Source organism: Schistocerca cancellata, chromosome 9 (genome assembly GCF_023864275.1).
Source record: "Schistocerca cancellata isolate TAMUIC-IGC-003103 chromosome 9, iqSchCanc2.1, whole genome shotgun sequence".
NCBI lineage: Eukaryota > Metazoa > Arthropoda > Insecta > Orthoptera > Acrididae > Schistocerca > Schistocerca cancellata.
Window position 1 is genome coordinate 339,948,883 of NC_064634.1, and position 27,546 is coordinate 339,976,428.

At 43.0% G+C, this 27,546-nt stretch overlaps 1 protein-coding gene across 1 annotated transcript in view; it reads right to left on the reverse strand.

Moving 5' to 3' along the window:
- Nucleotides 1-6,433: 6,433 nt before the first annotated feature.
- The window catches only part of LOC126100376 (uncharacterized), a 105,226-nt gene continuing 84,113 nt past the window's right edge, over nucleotides 6,434-27,546 (reverse strand). The window contains exon 6 of the mRNA XM_049910984.1: nucleotides 6,434-6,821. The gene's annotated coding sequence lies outside the window, so the exon portion shown is untranslated. The remainder of the gene's footprint in view (nucleotides 6,822-27,546) is intronic.

Below are 27,546 nucleotides of genomic sequence, written 5' to 3' on the forward strand. Positions count from 1 at the left end.
CTCTTCTTTGGACCTTCTCAATCTCTCGAATCAGACCCAACTGGTAAGGGTCCCACACAGACGAACAATAAGACCGGACGAACTAAAGTACTGTAAGCAAAACCCTTTGTTGAAGGATTGCGTCACTTCAGGAGTCTACCAATAAACCGCAATGTACTCGTTACTTGTGTAACCTGATCGTTCCATTTGAGATCATTTCGAATAGACACACACAGATTCTTGACGGATGTTACCGCTTCCAAAGACTGGGCATTTATTTTGCACTCGTACATTAATGGGGATTTTCGCTTTGTTATACGCAGTAGGTTACACTTACTAATATTGAAAGATAATTGACAGTCATTACCACGCACTTATATCACATGAGACACTACTGGTGCCAGGTACAACCACACAAACCATCGGGTCGTAATTTATGGGTATTGCGTTACCTGCGCTTCATATTGATATCCAATGCCAAGTACACTATGCGATCAAAAGTATCCGGACACCTGGCTGAAAATGACTTACAAGTTCGTGGCACTCTTCATCGGTAATAATGGAATTCAATGTGCTGTTGGCCCACCCTTAGCCTTGACGACAGCATCCACTCTCGCAGGTATACGTTCAGTCAGGTGCTGCAAGGTTTCTTGGGGAATGGCAGCCCATTCTTCACGGAGTGCTGCACTGAGGAGAAGTATCGATGTCGGTCGGTGAGGCCTGACACGAAGTAGGCGTTCCAAAACATCCCAAAGGTGTTCTACAGGATTCAGGTCAGGACTGTGAGCTGGCCAGTCCATTACAGGAATGTAATTTTCGTGTAACCACTGCGCCACATGCCGTGCATTATGAACAGGTGCTCGATCGTTTTGAAAGATGCAATCGCCATCCTCGAATTGGTCTTTAACAGTGGTGGGAAGCAAGGAGGTGCTTGAAACATCAATGTACGCCTGTGCTGTGATAGGCAATGCCAAACAATAAGGGTTACAAGCCTCCTCCATGAAAAGGAGGAGCATAACACCACCGCCTCCGAATTTTACTGTTGGCACTACACACGCTGCCAGATGACGTTCACCGGGCATTCGCCATACCCACAGCCTGCCGTCCCACCGTCATGTTGTGTACCGTGATTCGTCACTCCACACAACGTTTTTCCACTGTTCAATCGTCCAGTGTTTACTCTCCCTACACCAAGTAAGGCGTCGTTTGGCATTTACCGGGGGGATGTATGGCTTATGATCAGCCGCTCGACTATGAAATCCAAGGAGACGAGGTACTGGCAGAAGTAAAGATGTGAGGAAGGGGTGTGAATCGTGTTCGGGTAACTCAGTTGGTAGAGCACTTGCCCGCGAAAGGCAAAGGTCCCGAGTCTCGGTCCGGCACACAGTTTTAATCTGCCAGGAAGTTTCAAATCCAAGTTTTCTCAGCCTCCGACTAACTGTCATAGTATTTGTAGTATATCCTGATACAGTTTGGAATTCCTGTGTGATGGTCTGTATAGATGTCTGCGTATTACACAGTACGACCCTCTTCCACTATCGGTGGTCTCTGTCAGTCAACACAAGAGGTCGGCCTGTACGCTTTTGTGCTGTACGTGTCCCTTCACGTTTCCGCTTCACTATCACATCGGAAACAATGGATTTAGGGATGTTTATGAGTGTGGAAATCTCGGGTACAGACGTATGACACAAATGATACTCAATCACCTGACCACATTCGAAGTCCGTGAGTTCCGCGGAGCGCCCCTTTCTGCTCTCTCACGATGCCTAATGACTACTGAGGTCGATGATATGGAGCACCCGGCAGTAGGTGTCAGCGCAATGCACTTAATATGAAATACGTATGTTTTTGGGCATGTCCGGATACTTTTTATCACATAGTGTACCTTCGGAATCGCACCAAGGATTTCTCGAAGCAATGCCATTCGAAATCGCTGCTACATTGCGTTGCAGAGGTTGCTGTTAATCAAGTGATGACAGTGTTCTGGAATATCATAGTTTGTTTTCCTTTCACCATTGCTCCCTGCACGAATATCAGTTTTGAAATTGTTTTTGCTTTAGCAGTTTCGATCCAGTAGCTGTAAATACGAAATTTAGCAAATGATTTTTCGACTTTTTTTGGTAGTTTGAACCACTTAATTTTCGCTACGTTGCTTGTTCGTTATTTTCGTGCTAACATTACTGCTTTTCAAGCCGACGAATTTGGTTCGTAAGTTATCCGTTTATTGTTGAGATTTTAAGATGTATAAAATCATTCGAAAAGCTCATGGTAAACTTAGTGTATCAGTGTAACTGAAGCCTGAGTTAGAGAAAAACCGAAGGTAGTTGCGAAGCCGGCCGTGTGGCCAAGCGGTTCTAGGCGCTTCAGTCCGGAACCACGAGGCTGCTACGGTCGCAGGTTCGAATCCTGCCTCGGGCATGGATGTGTGTGATGTCCTTAGGTTAGTTAGGTTTAAGTAGTTCTAAGTCCTAGGGGACTGATGACCTCAGAAGTTAAGTCCCATAGTGCTCAGAGCCATTTGAACCATTTTTTTTTATATTAGAGTTGCGAAGTTGATTACAGAATGTCTGTGGAGGATGATATTTTCTTAGAAGTGACACAGTTCTGTGAGGATTCTCTTGCACAACAAAGGATTCAAACAAGACATTCAAGTTATGTACGCATCAGCTTCCTTCCCTAATGTGTAAGATACTACCTTAAGCTATCACCAGCCATTTAGAACAAACATTATACTTCAATTATTCAAAGAAATGTCTGGCTTTAAAAGTACGTACAGCATTTTGTAACTGATCACCTGTTGCGCCCGTTAATGTTTGTTTTAATTCGTAAGTACGAGGCAAGGTTATCAGAATTTTACTAACCAGTGCTTCTGGGATGTCAAACGGTCTGCATGTTAGGCGAATTTTATGTGTATTAATATTGGCAGTTGTCATGTTGCAGAAGTCTTTTACGTGTATGTGTCATGCTGTTTGCTATGGGGTTGGTGGAACTATAGTACCTGGTGCGCCTTGCGTGGGCCACGTAAGCATGGCAACGATCCACTGACAATCAAAGATAACTCTGATACCTTGACTTAACAAAACGAAATTCACGTTATCGGCCGGCCGATGTGGCCGAGTGATTCTAGGCGTTTCAGTCCGGAACCACGCGGCTGCTACTGTTGTAGGTTTGAATCCTGCCTCAGGCATGGATGTGTGTGATGTCCTTATGTTAGTTAGGTTTAAGTAGTTCTAAGTCTAGGGAACTCATGACCTCATATGCTAAGTCCCATAGTGCTTAGAGCCATTTGAACCATCTAGAAATGTTATCAGTTCAGTTCTCAGCTGGACAGTATCGAGACAAGACAAATGCGCCAAGAAAAAGCTATTCTAATGATTTATTGGATTGCAATTGAAGATTGACCGATAGCTAGGGAATATTATGGAGCACTGAATGTATAATGTCTTGGAACAATATAGTTAAACTTATCTTACAGCAGAGATTCTTGAGTTCTGCTTTGTAGTATGGCAGTATGTGAAAGTGAAAAGATATAAATTTGTGTTACTGATTTTGAATTTAGTAGGCTCAGCTTACTATCTTGATGTGGGAAGATTTATGAAAGTAATAAATAATTACTCTTTGGGAAAGCTAGAAACTCATGTACAAATCAAGATCTACCGATAGGCAAATCGCCGTAACTTGTAAGTCATAAGCGAAATTACAGAACAGTGCAGTGAGTAAGAATCAAGACAGTTTTTACCATTCATAAATTTTGTGAAATCTCTGACTCAGTTTTAAAAATTAAGAAACTGGGCATGCTAGTACACTGAAGTCCATTAAATTTAATCAGTTTTGTGAAAAATTTATAACTGAAGATGTAGTCAGGAAATCAGATTACAGATAACCAAAAGTATTCCCAACAACCCTTCAGAAAGTTTTCAGAAGTCAAACTGGCAAAACGGTGAAGAAATTCACGTTTATGTACCATACTTGAGCCACCTTCATCTTGCAGACGACACTGTGCTGTTTGACGTTAGTGCCGATAAATTTACCAGCTGTGCTAAGAAACCCTTGAAAATGCTTGCTATTTGTACTGGGGAAATGTCATGAAGAAGTGACGATGGTCAATATGCAGGACAGTCAACTACAGTAGGCGCAAAATGGCGTGGCCACTGGATGCGCAGTCGGCTGGGGAAGCGTGGGGAGAGCGGCAGTGGCGGGGGGTAACTCAGAGCGCTGCAGGGGAAATGCCGAGCACTGGAGGGGAAGTGCCGCTTAAACTTAAGCCTACGCTGGGAAATATTAAGTGGGGCCACTCCACACCCACACTTGCATAGTGACCATCTCTTGTTCCGCTAGTATCTAAAAAGAATTCCGCCTAAAACGCAGCGATTTACTTTCGTGTGGCTTGGTAACCATTAGTAACTTTCAGAGAAGCGTCCTGAGTGGCGAATTTGAGTAAAATCTACATATTTCTCTGGTTGTCATACCTAGATTTGCTTCTTTTGCCGAAACAGAGCGCAATTTATCCTGTCTCACCTCACTAACATATTGTGCAGACACAATTGTGAGAGAATTCTGAAATAGTTGTTTATTAAGGTTATTAAGTCAGGAACTGAGTAAAAGTAATTTCAGTAGCTTATCAAAAAGCACATCCTTGGAAAAAAAGTGTAATGTCTTCACATATGTCGTTCAAGAACCCAAAACATTTCTCGTTTTTCAGCTATCGATGGTCCTCAAACATGACATTCTTTCACCGAAAAACTCTGTAGTTATTGGAATAACACGGTTGATAACGAAGTTCCACGTAATAACTATATGGTAAGATACTCTCCTCTATGTATGCTATCATTTGCCAAAATCTAATTTGGATATCTGAAACCATTTATGAAATATGAGGTATGTTGTGAATATTTCACTCTGGCTTTATCGCTGGCACACCGCGTTCTCGAATGAATGTGCTACATCAGATCACTTTTCTCAATATTGGTGACATGTAGATACCTCTACCCGAGTCTAAAGAAAAATTCAATATGTTAGCTAAATTTCATACACAACAACGTATTATGTAATATGCACCAAATGCTAAATCATAGCGATCTCTGATTCTCATTGAAACTTTTCCAGATTTCCCAGAGTGTTCATGTAAGTTTCATAATAACTATACCATTAACGAAATAATGGGCAAATCATCATGGTCCTGTCATATGCAATTATAAGTGAAGCAAAAATGAATTTTTTTTTACTGAGTAGTTTCTGTAAACTCGTTTGAGAAAGATTGCAGGGGGCGCGCCTCGAATCTGTCTTCGCTGACTGCCTGAAAGGTGAAAAACATTTATCGGCCTCCTCTTCCGAACAGAAGAATGAAATCGCCCAGCGCTTTGGACGAAAACTGGTCACCGTGCATTGGCCACCGTATCCTGCACGGGCTATACCAAATGAATTCTGCACACTAGCGTCGCGATTGCCTGAATAATTTTACCACCTGTTAGTAACATTTCAGTATTAGGATACCAAAATACTGTTTCCAATACCATTGAACGTGTTACTTCTTTTAACAGAAAAGCGAAAAATCAAGTGTCCGAGAAGATTTTTAGTAGTTACGACGAGGCATTTGTAGAAATTGGCAGGAAAACGTAATAATTCTAAACGGTGATAAATTTATTACTGTTGCACATTAGGGTTTGATATCACACCATAAAGTTAACTAACAACAATCAAATCACTTCTTATAGCAAAAACAGTCAGCTTAGATCGTAACTGCAGGTTTTTATTCTGGTAACCGCTTTCGGTCCTACATGACCATCTTCAGCTCCAACAGCTCCGTACACTGACTCCAAACACCACCAGAGAGTTAGCAGTCTGAAGACGGTCATGTTTGACTGAAACCGATTACCAAATAGCTGAAATCTAGACGGACTGTTTTTGTTATACTCCTTAAGAAGACTGTTATTGTTTCAATATGAATCAAATCGCATCTGCCTTATTTGCTTTATAGAAGTACACACTTTGAATTACAAAATATGACGTATACATACAACATATTTGTTCAAAAGCTTGATCCTTGATTGGATCAAAAGATCGAACTCATGTTGCTTGGCAGAGAGACGAAAGAAGACCTACTGTAATTATTATTTAAATTTATGTGAATTCAGAAACACAGTCGTAATGAGAGAATAAAATTTTGCAGGGCTCTAGGTAACATTCTGTACTAAAATAATCTTTTAACTCTGTCGGTACGTAAGTGAGCAGCAGTACGGAAGGGCGTGGTTAGAACACATGTAATTAGCTATGACTTATGGAAATAAATACACATGGAGTATGTGTTTCCGTCGTTGCTACAATTAAGTTAATGTAGTTATCATTCGAATTGCTTTTCAGCATGGCGGGCATCACGTACTTGATTCCGGCAGTATGGTAATCTTAAGGATTTTTTGTAACTTGTGAGATATTGAAATAATTGCCACATACGATATTTAAATAACATAATTGTCTCCGTTTATTTCGTGATTACATATGGTACATTACAATACATAAATTAATTAGATTGAATAAGTTGAGTACACAGCTTCACGGCTTGTGAGAACAGTTACCACGATGAGGTGTATAATATGGTATTATGAATATAATGAACACAGTTTCCTGCCACAGTCCAGGTGTAAGTGTAATAACTACTTGAGCGTTGCCATTCCAGTCAGCGGCCGAGCTCCGTGCCGGGGTTTCGACCTCAGACGACATCAGAGGCACCTGCAGCGCGCTCGGACGTGACGTCACCACTGGCCATATTGAGGTGCGTGCGCGGACCACGCCCGCCACCCTTCAACGTCGGCGCGCAGTCAGAGCGCGCGCGCTCGTCTCGATCCCTGTAACAATTTAGACAAGAATTATTATTCCAAATACCGAATCATCACATAATTATTTTCTGGCAGATTTCGCTTGCTGCAATAATGATCGGCTTTTAACGGGAAAAAAAGAAGAATGAAATGATGTCTGAAAGTACGAAATGACGATGTGTAAGCGCATGAGGATAGAAACTCTCTAAGATTTACAACTATTATAAACATATTATAAATTACAGGCTCCGCCAGATATAAACCCTTTAATATTTTCAATTTACCCTTTTTTCAGTTGTTGTTACTTCATCCCCCTCGCAGAATTTAAGCGAGGGATGGCTGTAAGCGGTACAATACTGCGCTCATGAGACAAGAGCATTCTTAAAAATATAACAAAGATGAAAAAAATATATAAGGACTGCTTTCCATTTTTAAATTCAAAATGTAATGACAGAGGGCGAAATATATACGCAATTTAAAAAACATAATTGCAACGTGGTGGTATTCTTCTGTGATCTGAAGGACCTGCACTGGGTGAGAAATATTGTGAGAAAAGAGGATTGTTTCATACCCGTCGAGGGGTGCGGATAGAAAGATAGGGGTCTGTAAGGAAGGAAAACTATTGAGGTGATAGACAGGTGTTGAGGCGGATAGTGGGAATGCAGGTAGTAAGAAAGAAACAGGGTCAGGTGTAGTGAGGTGTGTGGGTAGTGGTTACAACAGGAAAACGGATAGTGATCGATGGAGAGGAGAAAGAGAGAAGACCCCTGATGCGGAGTGGGCTAGATAGGGAAGATTTGAAGATGGTAGGAAGGAAAGGATCTCATTGTCTCGCAGAGGGAATAGGTTAAAGTTGCGCTCGGATAGAATATGGAGTATGTGTGGATGTACTGACGGAGGGACTGGAGGGACTTGTTTCTGAAGGCGCAGAAACACACAAGGGTTTGTGATCAGAGGGGAGCTAATGGAGTATTGGAATCTAATTTGCGGATAGTATAACAGATGCAGAGGTATACATTGTGGGTGAGGAGGGGTTGGAATTTGATGAGATGGTAGAAGATTCATGTGAGGGAAGGTAAATGGATGCGGGAAGCGAGACGGGCTGCATGGCGTTGGAGGATTTGGAAGGACTGTCTTTCTATATATATTACAAAGTGAAATCCTCACCTCGTTCTTATGTGTGTACGTGAAGGTGAGTCTAAAGGTAAATCTGCGTATACAGAATGATTGCGTAATGATGTTAATCACTGTCAGGGATAATGAAGGGCTAATGTATCAACATAAGGTGGGGACCCTGGTCCGGAAACATCTGACAGTTATAAGCGAAAATCTGGGACCAATTGTTCACATTTACTTCTATGAAACACATCTCTTCTACTGGACAAGTGTTCATATCCGTTATGGTATGTATCGTAGAGCTCATGTTTACTAGGCATTTTTTTAAATTTTGTTTTGGTCTATACTATCTTCTCCCAAAATATGGAAAGGAAATGGCTCACAGTAGAAGAAGTCCACTGTCAGAGGTATCAGAAGAATTTCCGCATACAACTTTCGACTCGGTCCTTTCCGAACCACAGCCCCTTACCTCAAATTGATACATTTACCATTCTCCATCATCCCTGAAATTTTTCAACATCGCCACGAAAGCACCATGCGTAATTTACTATCGCTTCCCCAGAAAAGTCACCAGGCTGTAGTTACTTAGTGGTATCCGTGCAAAGCCAGGGATTCTAGCTCTATTATTTTTCAAGAGCGTCTCTTTTTTGACATCAGTTCGTTCCGTATAGAGAGAAATTCTTTCTGAAGTCAAAGGAATGCAAAAACAGAGAAACTGGTGAAAAATTTGGAAGATTTCATTAAAAATATCAGAGGCCTATGTAAGACAAATCGTGGTAGAAAGGGTGTCAGCCACTTGGTCTGTGCAATAAAAACTGCAGATTAGGAACGGACAACAAGACAAACTGTAAAATCTTCAGCAGATATTTTAACAGGCTGCTGGGTTGCGTCGGTTCTCCAGAAGGATTGCAAATAGGAGCTCGAAGAGTAACAGTATCTAATTCTAAGCTATCTAATAAACAACCAGGCAACGTCCTTGCCGCAGTGGATACACCGGTTCCCGTGAGAGCACCGAAGTTAAGCATTGTCGGTCGTGGCCGGCACTTGGATGGGTGACCATCCAGCCGCCATGTGCTGATGCCATTTTTCAGGGTGCACTCAGCCTCGTGATGCCAATTGAGGAGCTACTCGACCGAACAGTAGCGGCTCCGGTCAAAGAAAACCATCATAACGACCGGGAGAGCGGTGTGCTGACCACACGCCCCTCCTATCAGCATCCTCAACTGAGGATGACACGGCGGTCGGATGGTCCCGATGGGCCACTTGTGGCCTGAAGACGGAGCGCGCTTTAATAAACAACCAAAGGAATTCAATAGCCGAAGACCAACACAGCTACAGGTGAAACCTTAGTGGAAGAACTCCTAAAAATGGGAGATTCTTAAGTTAGCGCATGTTACAGCGTTTCGTTGGAAAACTGAGCAGCAAGAGGGCTCCGAAATTGCCCGATGGAAATTGTCTGCTTGGCCTCTTATGCCAATTGATCTCATTCAGCTCCAGCACATCAAAGATGATGGTCACGGGGGATGTGCACGTTTTAGATCCCACTCCAACAAACTACTATTCAACGGTTGTGGATTAGCATCCATGTCTTGCGTAGCCTAAGGGTTAGTGCTGTGATTGTTGCGGAAGGGAGGACTGTCCCGTATATTGGTATATTTGTCTATGTAATTGGAAGACAGTGTTGGTCGAACACACTGCATAGTATAAAATCTGTCTCCCGGTGACGAAAGAGTTTAATTTTCTATAAACGACGTCAACTAGCTCGCGTTGCGGAAACAATTTGGACAACGCCTGCTCGATGGAACACCCCACCGCACAGCAGAAGTAATTGGAGAATCACGGAAAACCTAAACCTGGATGGTCAGACGTGACTTAGTGAATAGCGTTGCCGTCGAATGACAGTCCATTTTATCGAGAAACCAGCCCAGCTTTCAGTGCTTCTCTCCGCATGCAGTAGATATAGTGGCAGCTGATGACATGACACTGATGGGGCGCTGTAGAGGAAAAACACATAGCTAGTGACGCAGGCTTTACGTCACTAATAGGAAAACGAGTGTCGATTAGCAACCAGCTTCAACCGGTTTGCGTTAATTATACTTTCCGAACAGCAAACATGCAGGGTTTCTTTTGGAACAGTCGTGCTGTAACTCAGGTCGTGGCGTCAGGTCGGAGGCCAAAATATTCTGACTACAGTTATATTTCATCATCCATCTATCTGCACTATGACGACTAAATCAAAGTCTACTAAAATGAAAAGCTTAAAATTACAATATTAGTACCAGCCAACTCATTAATACACCATAGCCCTGTCACACATTCCTAAGATACACCTGAAATTACTTCTTCGCCAGGAAAAAACTGTCAGTGTAGAAAAATATCTTGCATTCTGCATGCCAGAAAACTATTACCAGGAGACCACATGGCAATCGGATTCTTTTGTGTGTGTGTGTGTGTGTGTGTGTGTGTGTGTGTGTGTGTTTATAGTACGTAAAATTCAAAACCCAAACATCAATCCCTAAAGAACGTTTGATGCCATTCTTCGAATATTTCCGACCACATCTAACGCTTAACTCACGAGGTGACTTTTCTGTAACGTGTACAACTAGGTGGGGTCCCGGCGAAAATCATTTGAAATTTTTAATGTACGTTATATAACACTTATTTTACTATTGTTTCAGTGTTGTTTAAATACTCCGTGTTGATTTTATTGCCTGCAGCACTTTACTTTTTACCACACGAAATACATACTTTTGTGTGCTTTTTTAAAGTAGTACCCAAAAACGAACTGTTAGAGGACTGAAATTTACTTTCTGAAAGTTGTGATATCTCTGTAGCAAGTAAATGGTCACGTCAAGCTAAATTTCAGGGTTCAAACTTGCACATAAAAACTGCAGTCTGTAGGGAGAAAAAGAATGTCTGTAAAATTCACATTCAATACTGGGAACTACACCCTTCTTTATCAAGACTAAGAACACGTTTATTTTTAACTATCAGTTTAAGTACGGCCTTGGAGAAACGGAAGGTCCACATCACAATAACTGTCCTGAAGCTCTTCGTCTTAATCGTCGTATTGTTCGTTAGCTCAACCGTCATCATTGGCTATTGCAAAATCGTCGTCTTTTTCCGTCTATTTCTTGATCCATGTCACTGACGTCTTCCTCCATCCACCGAATATATCAAATTTAGGAGCGTTGAAACTGACTTCTTCCTGAAAACATTTTGTACCGCACTAAAGGAAACAGGTGCGTAGTCCTCGAGGTGCGAGCTAGGACATATCAGCACTTGTCAATAACACGTGTCAACAACAAACAAAGAAGGCGATAACGCAACCGACAACGAAACATTATAGGATTGGCGATTTAAGCACAGTAGAGGACGTTAGGAAGCCTTCTCCCAGAACTGACTATGGACAGCGAGTTCGAAAATTTTGCGGTGGTCTGACAGACCACATCACGTGAGCTAAAGCTTAATACTCTAAAGAAAGGTCGTTATTTCAACGGGCCGCATGGCCCTGTGGTAGAATGCCCGCCTGCTACATAGGGGACGTGGTTTTGATTCGCGATTGTGGTAAATTTCTATAAAAATACTGCCTTCTGTGTCTCGTGGACGAACAGAGCTAGCTTGAATTCACACTGTCACGTTCGGCTTACTACTGAAGAACTCCGACAGGCACTGGTGCAAGAATGGGAGGCTATACCCCAGCAGGTGCTCGACCACCTGATCCAGAGTATGTCAACCCGTTGTGCGGCCTGTGCACGTGTGCATGGTGATCATATCCCATACTGATGTCGGGGTCCATTGGCAGGAAACAGTGGCGTTTTGTAGCATATGTGTTTCGGAACGGTTTTCTCAAGTTATCACCAGTACCATGGACTTACAGTTCTGTGTCGTGTTTGTTCCCTATGTGCCTATGCTGTTAGCGCCAGTTTTGTGTAGTGCCACGTTGTGAGCACCACAATTATGGTTAATTTATAAGCATGAGTGTATATATAGGAGAGAAGGCTATACAGTGGTTGATTCTTCTAGGAATGTACGCTCTTGGAAAGTTAATAAGAGACCAAGACGTGATGCAGAATGCCTCTCTTGCACAGTCTGCCACTGGAATTGTCTGAGCATTTCTGACGCTTTCACTTTTCGTAAATGAACCAGCAACGAAAAGTTCTATTCTTACTTGGATCTTCTCTGTTTCCTCTATCAGTCCTATTTCGTCTGGAACCCATACTGATGAGCAATATTCAAGTACTCGTCGAACGATTGTTTTGCAAGCTTCTGCATTTCGTGTGCATTCTTCCAGTGAATCTCAGTATGGCACGTTCATTAGTCGCATTTAATTTTATGTGGTCGTTCCACGTCCACTCGCTCCGTACACATACACATAGATATTTTACAGAAGTAATTACTTCCTGTGATTGTTTGCAGTTTTGTAACCATGCAATAAAGGGTCTTTCGCTCTATGTATCAGTAATACATTTATCTCGAGGGTCTATTGCCGCTTCCTGTACTCGCCATCGCTTCTTTGCAAGTCTTCCTGCATTTCGCTATAATTTTCTAGTGTCGTGACTTCTCTTTATACAACAGCATCGTCCGCGAAAAGCCCCGCAGAACTTCCGACGTTATCTACAAGGTTATTTATGTATACTGTGAAAAGTAATGGCCAGATGACACTCCCCTGGGGCACACCCGAAATTATTTGTACTGTGAAGACCTCTCTCCGTTCAGAATGACATTCTGCGTTCTCTTTACTTGAAACTCTTCAATCTAGTCACACAGTTCATCTGATAATCCACACGCTCGTATTTTGTTCACTAGTAGGTACCGAGGATTTGCCTGTACCTACTGCTTTCGTTGTCTCGTGGACGAACAGAGCGATCTTGGATTCACACTTTCACTTTCGGCTTACTACTGAAAAACTTTACTCCGCCATCAAAACATTAGCTGTGTTTAGCTATTAATTTCACAAGTTTCTGTCGCTTTGGCACCTCATCAGCTTCCTTCAATCGAAAGTTGAAGTCCTGTTGATGTATGTATGCTTCAACCTAGACACTATCAGTAAATAATCTGATTTTGTAAGCAAACGATGTAATTTACATTACATTTGGCTCCACTGTCATTACGACTATCATATAGCACATAGAGTGGGGTAGGTAAGTTTATCCCAGATGTATCAAGAACGTTCCGTCAGTTCCTGCAGGAACAAAGACACATTCAAAACATGAATGCACAGTATTAATGTTCCACTATAATATTTATGTAATAGTTTCGACTTGTTAGACCATCGTCAGGTAACTTAATAACAAATGTGTAGTTCACACAACTTCAGCAAGAGTTCGTAGCTGTACAAAGATATGTGGCATTATATGGTTACATCAACACGAAAAGCAAACATAATTTATCATCCAAAAAGACTCTGAATAAATGACTCTCATACTACAGCGTATCCCAATATTTCAGCTATATGTATGTATTACCGAATTATGTTGTAGTGACACATGCTACTATATTATATGGACCAACTAAGAATGTAAAAACAGGCCGAAAAAAAGGGGAGAATGAAGTCTATGGATTGTATATGTGTATCAATCACAACAAGCCGATTATCTAATGGTGAGATAAACAATAACTGGCTGCTGCTACATTACTAAGTGTGACTGGGCATGAATGAAGTTGGGGACAGAAAAAGGATTCGACCTTTGCTAAACATGCTCTGAATGTCTATAATTAATATGATATGAAATGTGATGTTCTCTATAAATGAATTACAGACAGCAAACCAACATTACTCAAAATTCTCGCCATTAATAGACGCAAATTAAAGATTCCTGACCTGGTCCATAGCGACCAAACACAGTTCCATAACCCATCCTTATTAAAGTAATAGTAGTTAGTTATTCTTTCTCTCACCACTCGATAATATGCTTGTTATAACTGTTCCACGTCTTTATTCCACGGACCTCTTCCCCCCCCCCCCCCCTCCTCCCTTTCTTCTTTCCACATTCACCAATTACTCCATGTAACATTGCAGCCTGTACCATTATTCGCTTGTACAACGTATTCGGCTCATAGTTTTAATATTTGAATATACTGCAATATCAGATTCATTTGTTCGGTATTACATTATGCTTGTGTTTCCTATCGATGAAACTATATAATGTCACTTATTTTTGCGCAGCTGTGAACTCTCACTGAAGTTGACTGGACTATCTGTTTAGCATTAAGTTATCTGACGACGGCCTAAGAAGCCGAAAGCCGCTTCATAATGAACTATTAAACAAACATTATTGTGAAACATTAGCGCTATGCAGTCAAGTTATTAATGTACCAAGACGAGTAAATTGGTAGCGGCATGGCTTTTGGTAAGTCATAGCGGCAAAGATGGCGAATTCTCTGATGTACACAATTAATTTTCAAGCACACATCTGTCGAATAACTAAACCTAATTTTCTTCAAAAATTGGAGCTATGAAGTTGTCTCTGTGACACTGACAAGAGCTTTCGAAGAGTACTTCAACAACATAACATGTGTAGAACGTGGTCAAACTGTATAAACATTTGCTTTACGTTTATGACAATCAATGTGCAACACAAGTGTTTCTCAAGAACTGTTCGGTTGCTTTGATGCACATTGCAAAATGAAAAGAAAAGAAGCTCGAAATAGTTTCTGTCTAGACGTAGAGAGAGTATATTTTCCAAGTGAGTAACTGTTCCTTATCAGCGTTCGCCACACTAAATCTCTTCACAGTTCGTTGAGTGGTTCCAGTGCCTAACTGCTTTCCTTTTTTATGGGCCATGATCCATGCCAGTGCTCTTCAGAAGCCTAATAAGACATTTGGTGGAAGCTGTTAACTGTTTCAAAATCTTGAGAGGAGATAAACTAGCGGAAAACGTAGAAAGGGGAAGAAAAGATTCACTCTCAGTAAGTGACCAGTTTATTAGGCGCATCTAGTGGAAAATGGATCCCTCGTCCTTACCATCGGTGTGAGGACATCGTAACCAGCTATGGTACTCACACCGTTGGATGAGAAAGTGTGTGTCTATGTCACGACAGCAAATTGACAATGTGTTCATGTTTCTGTGCTACACGTTATGCGAAGAATCAGAAAGTAACAGAGAATGCTCCACGTCATGAACCTTTGCACAGAATTCGATCGTGTTTTTATTTCTGATCGAATTACATTATTCCCGATTGCTTTTCATCAACTCTCTTTCGATTCTTACTCTTTCCTAGTCGTTTGCCACACAGTACGTGGACAACTGTTATCCATAATTTAGTAATTACATTTCATTTTACTTTTGTCGACACAGTCTCCACTTAACGTGTGGGCCTGAAGTCGTGTGACTCGAGTAAACTTTGTTCCGTGTGTCATCGTAACTGAAGTTGTTAGTGTATCATATTTCGTGAGGCAGAGACTGGGAACCATCCCATAATTTGGCAAAACCACTGAGGAAGACCGTATAAAATTCACGCTGACGCCACCGTGTGGATTCGAACCGGGTCTCTCTCACCTCCGTAACTCGCAAGCTAACGCACAGTCAACACATGAACATTTATGAGCAGATGGTCAGGTCCCTTAAGGATGTTTGTCACAAATAGAAACCGATTTGTGTGAGTATCTGTTTTGATCTTACAACAACCGCTTTTATTGGATACAGTATAATTCTAAAATTTTCTCTCTCACCATTGTTCTTGTTGAACCTGTACGGTGGATGTGCTTCGACGGCCTACTGCTAAATACCTCTGATACCGCTTCCAATACCGCGTCTCACGAAGGAGGTCAACTTATACCGTTCTCACACAACACCTCGCTAGATACTTGAAACTGGTTCGACCTTCGCTTCAGCTGTAACATATCGGTCACGAGCCTTGTGGAAATAGGCATACTTGGAAAGCAACGCTCAAGGCCGCCAAGCCTGGGTGATATTTTTGTGTCTCTGATTCGAGGGCGGAATTCCAGATGTCAGCTGGTTTCGGGGCGTCCTCAAAAGATCGCGTCTGAACAGTATCAATGCATGCTATTCGAAGGCGCACATCAATGTTCAGCCTAACTCCAAGGGCCCATACGTTGTCTCGCATAAAAATCAAATAACATTGGCACTATGTTCTTGCAACGCTCTGCTGTGAGAACTAACTCATGTTGGGTTGGTAAAGAGCACATGATACAGCATAGAAGTTATGCAAGTGGCCCGCGCGAGTGTGTGTGTGTGTGTGTGTGTGTGTGTATGTGTGTGTGGGTATCTTTGCTAGACTCGCGTGTACGTGTTTACCTTCCTTGCCCAGAGAGAGCAACCTGCGTATGCCGACTTAAGCGGAGCAGTCGTGCTTGGCGAGGACAATCGACACTATATGATCAAAAGTATCCGGACACCTGGCTGAAAATGACTTACAAGTTCGTTGCGCCCTCTATCGTTAATGCTGGAATTAAGTATGTTGTTGGCCCACCCTTAGCCTTTTAAATGGCTATGAGCACTATGGGACTTAACATCTATGGTCATCAGTCCCCTAGAACTTAGAACTACTTAAACCTAACTAACCTAAGGACATCACACAACACCCAGTCATCACGAGGCAGAGAAAATCCCTGACCCCGCCGGGAATCGAACCCGGGAACCCGGGTGCGCGAAGCGAGAACGCTACCGCACGACCACGAGATGCGGACACCCTTAGCCTTGATGACAGCTTTCACTCTCGCAGGCATACCCTCATCCAAGTGCTGGAAGGTTTCTTGGGGAATGGCAGCCCATTCTTCACGAGTGCTGCACTGAGGAGAGGTATCGATGTCGGTCGGTGAGGCCTGGCACGAAGTCGGCGTTCCAAAAAAACCCAAAGGTGTTCTACAGCATTCTGGTCAGGACTCTGAGGAGGTCAGTCCATTACAGGGGTGTTATTGTCGTGTAACCACTACGCTACAGGACGTGCACTATGCACAGGTGCTGGATCATGTTCAAAGATGCAATCGCCATTCCCGAATTGCTCTTCAAAGTTGGGAAGCAAGAAGGTGCTTAAAACATCAATGTAGGCCTATGCTGTGATACTGCCACGCAAAACAACAATGGGTGCAAGCTCCCTCCATGAAAAACACGATCACAACATAACACCACGGCCTCCGAATTTACTGTTGTCACTACACACGCTGGCAGATGACGTTCACCGGGCACTCGCCATACCCACACCCTGCCATGGGATCGCCTCAGTATGTACCGTGATTGGCCACTCTACACAACATTCTTCTGCTGTTTAATTGTCCTAAGTTTAGGACCCTTACACCAAGCGAGGCGTCGTTTGGCATTTACCGGCGTGGTGTATGGCATCTGAGCAGCCGCTCGACCATGAAATCCATGTTTTCTCACCTCAGATCTGTCATAGCACTTGCAGTGGATCCTGATGCAGTTTGGAATTCCTGTTTGATGGTCCGGATAGATGTGTGTGCCTATTACATATTACGACCCTCCTCAACTGTCGGCGGTCTCTGTCAGTCAGCAGACGAGGTGGGCATGTACGCTTTTGTGTGTCCCTTCACGTTTGCACTTCACTATCACATCGGAAACAGTGGACCTAGTGATGTTTAGGAGTGTGGAAATCTCGTGCACAGACGTATGACACAAATGACACCCAGTCACCTGACCACATTCGAAGTCCGTCAGTTCCGCGGAGCGCCTCGTTCTGCTCTCTGATGATATTCAGTCATCAACGCATCAGCCGTTTGTGTTTTCCAAGATGCACCACTCACCACGCTGAAGAAATAGCACCGTAAAGATCTAGTAATCGAAGCGATGGTGCAGATTGTTTTTGACAGCTGAGTGTTAAGGGCATACAACTACACTTCTTGCCTGGCGAGTACAGGGCTCTAACAAGGTGACCGTGCCTACTCGTCGCAAACCATTTCGTCTAAATTTATAGCATATTCGCGGCTTGGAAGCGACAGAAGTTGGAACACCAGATAGCCAAGCGTTTAGAAAAAATTGCGTTTCTGGCGCGTGTCGGGCGAGATATTAGCTATTTTCGTTACGTATTTTCCAAGCAGCGTCTGGCGCAACGAACAGAACAGAAGAGAACTGTAATCTGAGGGTCGTGGAGTCCAGTCCTTATGCGGTGACTTTTTTATTTTCATTTTTTACATTACTTCCATTGCAAATAGAAAATGAACAAAGGAAACCACTCGTTTATAGCACCATATGGTACAACACTTTCTTGAAAATATGCCTACAACTGAGTATCGGCCCTTTTGGACCGAGGAACCAAAAAGCGGTAGACAGGTATGGGGAAAAATATAGGAATATTGTCGTCACTTCGTCAAAATCTGGGAAACTTACTGTTTTCTCGTACAAAATTTTTTGAGTGATTCGATGAAGTCCTAAGCGCAGAAGAACAATTTCTTCTTTTAAGTGATTCCTGGGAAATACAAACAAACACACAGTTATAAAACGAGATTTTTAAAGATGGAGAAGGACTGTTATCATCATGACCCTTCCCCTCCTGCCGCCTCCAACGAACTCAAAAAGCTTCAAAACCACTCTTGTCTCATATTAAGAGAAAAGACTGCACCAAAAGACATCTCCTTCTACATGCAGTGGGGGCGGAAAGGCAGGGAGGACGGGGTGTGGTCCGCACCGAGTACATAGCTAGGTAGGACTGATAAAATTTACTGAGTTTTGCGGCAAGGTCCGTAAAAATATATTTTTAATATCATATGGTCTCTTAATGATAAGACAACGCTTCTAAAATGGCTGGAGTGCGTTCCGGAGACTAGCAAGAATCTGGGAATTTAATTCTAAAGCACTGTTTGTACCCCGTGCAAACCATTCTCTCTGTCTGTACAGCTCACATGTTCTTGCAACACTTTTATTGTGTGTAACTTTATTTAGGACTTTGGAAAGTTTTTTGCGGTTTTACCCTGTTTCTACCCACAGACGAACGATCTTTCTGAAATACATTGGAATCACAGATAAAAGACTTCCAGATACACAGTAGGGTGTTTACTACGAACCTATTACATCCGTGTCTCAACGAAGCCACTGAGAAGTTACCTGATTCTTTGGAAACTAAAGAAACAATTGGAGCTGCTCAAACTCTGTTCCTTGCACCGTGTGATTTCTTGTATTTATTTCATTTTTTTTTGTGGGTGTTTATGAATAATTGTGTAAGAAAAGGTCAATCATGTTCAAAAATGTTTACAGATTATTGGGATCGGTTTTGGACTGTGTATTTCTAAGTTGGGAAGTTTACAGTCTTGTTTGAAAAACAAGATAAATTGTGTTGTTGACGAAGCATTTCAGTTTCCATAGACAAGCGAAATTATCTTGTTGACGATGCACTTCAGTTTGAGTAGGACACATGAGATGAGACGCGAGTTCGTGTGGAAAGAAAGTAGAACTAACCGAAAGAAGAAAATTGTGCCTGGAGAGAAGGCTGCAGGCGAGGCGATGACTCTGCACCAGGAACTGAGAACATCAGTCTTAGTGTACATTGGCAAGCTTCTACAAGGAGTCGATACACGTTGCAGAATTATGGAATGTATATCAGATAGTTTCGCTGTTTTGGATGCCATAAATCTGATTAAATCCTCATAAACTGAACTTACCGCGATTCTAAAATGTTTAGTTGACAATGATGATGAGATTTCTGAAGATGATGTCCTTGCAGAAATTCCACGACCACGAAGATTTCTGCAGGTTGCTAAAGTTACGAAAGAAGCGTGTCTTTGTTGGACATCTTCAAGAGCCTTACATATTGTGATTCAAAATGAATTTTCTTGTTCTAGACCTAATTTTGGTGTAGGGATTTTTCTTAACTTCGCGTGTTTCGACCTCCTCAAAGGTGAAACTTATTTAGAATTATCTTAGGCCCGCTATGGTCAAGCACAACTCTCTAGTCTGGCGATTTTATCAGTCGAAAATAGTGTAGCTAAAAGTATCGATTTTGATGAAGTAATTTCAAAATTTGTAGGAAGGGAAGAAGATGAAAGAGGTTCTAAGATACATGTTGAAGTCACATGTCACTAAGAATACGTTTGATTATTTGTACTGCTTCATCAATAATCAACTGGACTGTATTATTCATAGAAGTGCGTTTTAATTATTTGTTTCCGTCCATAAAAACTGTTTACAAAATAGTTAAGAGTATACTTTGCGTACTTAAACACAAATATCAAAACATTGCTTCTAAAAAAATTATTTGATATTTTTGTGCGCATGGGGGAGGGTTGTAGGGGAGGGGGGGGGAAATTGTTGGTGTGTGACAGAGGTCCATACAAGCTGCCAAATTACCCAGTTGCGCCACTGCGTGCATGACCGGTTATTCTCACCGATATATGGCGAAACGATGCTATCCGTGTGGTTGGCTGCCAAGCTGTGCGATGCGAAGACACCTGTTATGAACGTATACCAAGTCTCTTTAAAGTCAGTACCGCCATTAGACTGTTTTTTATTTGCGGTGTTACATTCACACGATCATGATTTCGGCTTCAACGTGCCATTATCAAGTGTTTTATACAGTGCCTAAGATGGCATACTGTCGTATTTAAAATACACTATTAGACACATTGTCTAAGGGTCGATATTTCTGGTATACCATCTTGAGTCAAGATGGTGTACTCAGTGATACAACAAAACAGAATTATCGACCCTTAGACAATGTGTCTAAGAGTGTAATCTTAGGCACTGTATAACACTTAAAACACTTGATAATGGCACTTTGAAGCCGAAATCATGATCGTGTGAATGTAAAACTGCAAATAAAAAACAGTCTAATGGCGGTACTGACTTTAAAGAGACTTGGTATACGTTCATAACAGGTCTTATGGCGGTACTGACTGTGGCTCCACATTATGAAAAAATTAGTAAACCGAGTCGGTTTTTATGTAGACCTTTAAAACAACCGTGTAATTGTAAAAATGGGGCATATATAACGGATACAAGACGCCGAGAAAATTACTGCTTCCCTTGTTTTTACGATGAGTATCACCACAGCACAGTAAACCAATAAATGTATCTAATTTTAGATACGAAGTTGAAGTTTTCGAGTACGACTTATAATCCCTTCCTAGAAATTTATTTACAACCCCAAACTTTCCGTTGCCTGTTCTTTTCATGCTTTTTATGACAATATTGATAAATACAACATGCATTTCGGTTTATTTGCTGTATGAGTAACGTAAAGACGGAAAAAAGTTTCCTCATAGGGAATCGATCGCACGACCGTCGGATTATCTTTCAGTACTCTTTCCGCTGCAGTACGCAGTTCGTGGTCTCGCGGTCGCGTTCTGGCTTACTGAGCACGGGGTCCCGCGTTCGATTCCCGGCGGGGCCAGGGATTTTCACCTGCCTCGAGATGACTGGGTATTTACGTTGTCATCATTCATGAAAGTGGTGAGTTTAGACTGAGCGAAAGTTGGGAATTTGTACGGACGCTGATAACCACGCAGTTGAGCGCCCCACAAACCAAACATCATCATCTTTTCGCTGCACCACCAGCTGCGCGGGAAGTACGCTAACACAAATCGTTGATGGCTCACCCGAACCGCCCAAAAATGCTATTTTCTCTAAACGCTTGGCCATCTAGGGCTCCCACTTCCTTTACTTTCATTTCTGGACGAGTCCGGTACACACCATAAATATGGACGGAATCGTTGATGTCGAATACACGGATATCCTTGTACGCCGCGCTGTCCGGGACTCCCCATGGCCAGAGGGCCACGGGCGTGTTCCGGCCACCCTACTTGTCGGAATCCTGTTCACGCGGCGAGGATACTGGCGGCTGCGGGCCTCTTTGGATGCAGAGGGCATCGGCCGCCGCCGCCGCCGCCGCGCCGAGTGGTCGCGGGACAAGTGGACCGCGGGCGTGCTACTTTCGTCAGACGCGCAGACGAGACCAGACTAGACGAGACGAGACGAGAGAGGCGCCTTTCTAGAGGGCCCGGATCGGCCGGAGCGGGCACACGCCCAGGGCTGCCGGCGGTTGCTGACACACAAACCGCTGCCCCGTGCGTTTACGCCGCTCCTAACGCTTTCCACCCGTCCGGAAACAAGTGTTGCTCACGCGTGCACCGCACGAACTGGCCAGTCAGAGCACACACACTGTTACATCAAGGTGGCATTACATGACACTCCAGCGTGTACAAGAGCGGCGCGTTTCGTCACAGGGTTGTTTGGTAACCGTGATAGCGTTACGGAGATATTTAGCAAACTCAAGTGGCAGACTCTGCAAGAGAGACGCTCTGCATCGCGGTGTAGCTTGCTCGCCAGGTTTCGAGAAGGTGCGTTTCTGGATAGGGTATCGAATATATTGCTTCCACCTACCTGTACCTCCCGAGGAGATCACGAATGTAAAATTAGAGAGATACGAGCACGCACGAAGGCTCTTCGGCAGTCGTTCTTCCGCGAACCACACGCGACTGGAACAGGAAAGGGAGGTAATGACAGTGGCACGTTAAGTGCCCTCCGCCACACACCGTTGGGTGGCTTGCGGAGTATAAATGTAGATGTAGATGTAGAAGTCAGGTGCAGGCGGCCTGCCTCCTAGTGGCAGAACGGGTGAAGCTACGATTTTAGTACACGGTTTGTCCGCCGGGGAGAAACAGGAGTCGTTGTAATCTGCCACGGTTCCGCGCATTCGCAGCAGAGGAAGCGTATACGCGCATCCGTAGAATGCATCATTCCCAGCCGTCTTGCAGCTTGTTATGGTTTCACCTGTGACCAGTGGATAAGATACACGCGAGCTCTTGATGACTCTTCTGGATATTGTGCGAGATATTTTTCAGTGACTATTTTTTTATGGATACACTAATGAAACAAATAAAAATTGTCTTTTTGGTTTTGCCACAGACGAAAGCTGTATATATTATAGAAATAGAATGGAGCAAACACGTACAAGGGTACTTATTGAGGCATACAGAAAGGAAAGGTGTCTATACAATACTTCCAAAATGGTTCAAATGGCTCTGAGACTATGGGACTTAACATATGAGGCCATCAGTCCCCTAGAACTTAGAACTACTTAAACATAACTAACCTAAGGACATCAGACACATCTATGCCCGAGGCAGAATTCGAACCTGAGACCGTAGCGGTAACGCGGTTCCAGACTGAAGCGCCTAGAACCCCTCGGCCACTGCGGCCGGCTATACTGTTCTCTAGATACCCCATATATCCTCAGGTGTTTGATTCTGAGTTTATATGTTTCACGTAAATATGCATACAATTTTTCCTAAGATATCTCTACGTATCTTTTTAACTGGTGAAAGTATCGCACATGTCTGATCTGTTTGCATCTTCTGTATTACTTCAGCGTCCCCGAAAGGACAGGGTTGAGAATATAGTTTCAAAGCAGATGTGCAGGCCGAGACACGACTGTAAATGCCGTTTTGCATCTTTGCGGTGGCACTATTACTTATTACTGTCACTTACGCGAAAATGTACAATCAACAGCATCTCGTCAAAACACGACGTACCCATTCTGGCGGTGTTCCTAAATTTTGTGCATCCTCGGGCCTTATCTCCTTCATTAACAGTGAATATAAATCCCTACCTTCACCTCTTCTTTCTAGGCAGAGTCGAACACAATTCCTATTCCTGTCATTATGTCGTCGTGCCCTATTCCTAAGGAGTGGATCGGTCACTGTAACGGCAAGTGCTGCATAGATGATTGCGTCCTCCATGTCTAAAATGCTGTGAAACGTAGACATAGACAGTCAAGCACGAAAGAGTCAATTGTCTTCTAAACTACAGATGAGTGAAATTGTTGGAAAATAAACTGCTCAATAAACGTCTTTAGGCTATACGTGGCAGTTGTAACTTTCGGATATAGTACCCAGTAGTAGTCCAATTACTGGTTGTTCTCTGCCTCGTTTCTTCCGGGCGAGGTTCAGTCAGTTAAGCTGGAGTGTGTAAGTGACAACATCGATTATTACATTGGCGCCGTCACTGTGGAAGGAAACTAGGTTTACGAGTCCTGGTTATGACACAGCCTAAAATCGCCATGTAGCATTTCCAAAGTGAACGCATAGTAGAGAGACGAGCTATTTTCGAAGTCTGCTGTTGCCGTAAGCTCGTGTCAAATGGCCGCTTTAGAACAGGCACGGTTCTGCTTCCACAGATGTGTGTCTGCGCTGAGCGATAATGCCCGCATTGACGTCAGGCTCTGCCACCTGGCTCATTGTGTTAGCGGTAAACGTGTCAAAGAGACGAGGCTTACGAAAGAAGCGACTTTAGCACTCCACGGAGAGAGTTTAGCAAGTGTCAGAAGCTAAAAACGTTATCACTTCTTTTAAGGGACCTATTCTATAGCTTCGAAAGTCTTTCGAAATCCTTAAGTAATGAGATGCCTAGATGCAAAATACAAGTTTCATATTAAGAAACATATGCTCCTGTGTGTGTATATATTGTCCTAAACTACAGCTCAAAACATTGTTAGCCGGCCGGTGTGGCCGAGCGGATCTAGGCGCTTCAGTCTGGAACCACGCGACCGCTACGGTCAAAGGTTCGAATCTTGCCTCGGGCATCGATGTGTGTGATGTCCTTAGGTTAGTTAGGTTTAAGTAGTTCTAAGTTCTATGGGAATGATGACCTCAGATGTTAAGTCCCATAGTGCTCAGAGCTATTTGAGCCATTTGAACCAAAACATTGTTAGCAGGTGTAAAGTGGGACAGGAAGCTTACAACATGTGCGTTTGGAGCACGGCATTATGCGAAAGTGAACCATAATGTGTGGGGAAAAGGTAAATCAACAGAAGCGTATGGGATTCCGCGCTCTGGACGAAGTTTTAAATGGACTGATGAAATAAGAAATGAGGAGGTTCACAGCAGAATTAGCTAGATAGCTTCATTTCGTAAAAATTGGCATGAAAGTGGGCCAAGATGATAAGACATGTATTAAGGCATCAGGTAATCAAGTCCTTTCCACTAGAGGGAGCTGTAGAGGATGAAACCCATAGAGGAAGGCAGATATTGGAACATATCCAACGTGTAACTGATGATGAAACACACATGTGGCACAGTGCGTTTGTACCTCAGCTGTTAAGCAAACATTGTATAATATGGCAGAGACAGCTACTCTGATACGAAGAGATTGATACAGAAGGGGAAATGGTGGTGGGAGGCATCAAATCAGTCAGAACACTGATGACTAAAAGAAAAGGGTTTTATTGCCCGTAAAGATGTTCCATACGTTAATTCACAAACACCGTAAGAGGAGAGTATTCCACAGCTGTCCGCTAGTTTCCGGTCATGGTATCAGCAGACATTACTCTCACTAATGATCTTCCTACATGGTTTCAACTAAACCCGTTTGAAGTGGTGAACCGTCAAAATTGGTTACTGTGCTAACAGTTAGTAACCAGTTCTTCAAGCCAATCAACGCACCAAGTTTTTTCTAATGTAACAGTCAACCTGTTAAGGCTGTGTCATGGCGCTTCAAAAGAATGATCACTAACATATTAACATAACGCTTGCAAATGTTTGTCGTCGAAACGTAACAGGCAGGTGATGTGGCAAAGGCGAAGCCCAAGTCAGCTGAAGCAAGCTGCCTCTGCCATATTGTACAATGTTTACTTAACAATTGAGGTACAACTGTATTGCGCTGCATTTGTGTTTCATTCCACATTTCGCAGCTGTTGTTGCGTCAGGTTTTGCTGCGAACTGTCTTCCGTTTTCCAATAATTATTCAACACGGCTATACTTACTCGAAGAGTAAAAAAGAGATAAGCCTTCAGTTTCCTTGCAGGCAAAGTCACGAACATTAATCAAATAAATGGCTCTGAGCACTATGGGACTCAACTGCTGAGGTCATTAGTCCTCTAGAACTTAGAACTAGTTAAACCTAACTAACCTAAGGACATCACAAACATCCATGCCCGAGGCAGGATTCGAACCTGCGACCGTAGCGGTCTTGCGGTTCCAGACTGCAGCGCCTTTAACCGCACGGCCACTTCGGCCGGCGAACATTAATCGCACAGGATAATACTTGTCCCTCAGCGTAATAGTATTTGTTGAAAACATTAAGTCGGTGTCATCATACCGTTCCAAATTACATGTGTGCTCTTTGTTAGGTTAAGTTACTACATCAAAAACAATTGCGATAGAGCGCAATGTACAAGACCTAAAGTCACAGATAATTGAACTGCCAGCAAAGTACATTCATAAGAAGGAGTTTTACTTTAAAACGACGGCCACACAAATGATTTTGATTCGATTCCCGCAGTTTTACTTACTGTGAGGACTTGAACGGTGTCCACTTAGACCGGTGAGAACAACTATTTGAACAAGAAACAGTTATTACTATTTCCAGAATCGACGTCACAGCTTGGGAATGTATTTGTCAACTATACACCCTTCTTATTTTTCTGTCTAAACGGTGAATGCAGCAGCGATTGGTTAGCACAGAGTTTCTAAACCGCCTTGTGGCAACCCACTGACGAACCCTGCGATTTTTAACGTCTCCTAAACTTTCGCAGATAAAGTATCTAGAACAAAAATAAATCACAAAATCGTTTCTCGCGATAGTAAATTTGCAACCTGTATCGCATAGTCGTTTCACGATAAATATAAATAAATAAAACAAGTATTGCATGCACTTTATATGTTTGCTTTCTTAATCTAGGAAAAACAATCACATCTGTGTTGTCGCGAAAGCTTGAAATGTTCTTTGGCGCGCCTCGAAGGGAAAAAGATTGAGAAACGTGGGGTTAGCGTAACGTTGTTTCCTGTACGTGACCACGGTATACATCGCGATAAAGCCTGCAATGTCGGCGCTTTCGCCTTACTGAATACGCGAGATTAAATGAATGATGACATGTACTGTGTAAATTCCATTGCCTCGAACCAAAGTTCAGTCCTTTACCAACCGTAGCCCTCCAAATAACACGGCTCGAAGACATTTACGTAACCTCCGATAGGAAGGTCCTCATACTTTGTACGGAACTGGAACAGATGGAGGGAGGGAAGACTAAGTCAGAGCGTCCCATTGACAACGATGTCATTAAACGCTGAGCACAAACTAGGATAGAGATATGATGGGGAAGGTAATCGGTTGTATACTCTTCACTTGACGTAACTCGCGTTAAACCGGCAGCATGTGGGCCCGACGGGGATTTGAATCGTCGACTTCTTGAACAGGTGTTCAATGCTTTACCACTGTGGCATCTCGCTCAGTCTGCAGAGCTTGCATGTGACCAAACAAACAGATTACGAAACAGCTCGCCTAACTTGGGCACAGTTGCTGTCCTCCAGTGTATCTCCTGCAAAGCAGACAGGGGAATAATACTGGGAGAAGAAGACAGCTGCGTTTTCTATAGCTTGGTGGGTCTCGAACAGTCGATCATCACCTTGAGCACACACCTGTACGTTATCCGTTTTTAGCACGCACTGCAAAGACGCAAATTACTCCTATTTATTTACAATTTTCTTTTTAGTTTCTTATTCTGGTTGAAAAAGTGTCATGATGATCTCTCCTTTGGGAAAAAGATTCCGGACTAGTCCCCCATTCGGATCTTCGGGAGGAGACTTCGAAGGGGGACATGACCATGAGAAAAAGACTGAGTAACAAACGAAAGGATAACGTTCTACGTGTTGGGCCGTGGAATATCAGAAGTTAAAACGTGGTAGAGCAGCTAGCAATTCTGAAAAGGTACATCCTTACGCTCAGTCTAGATA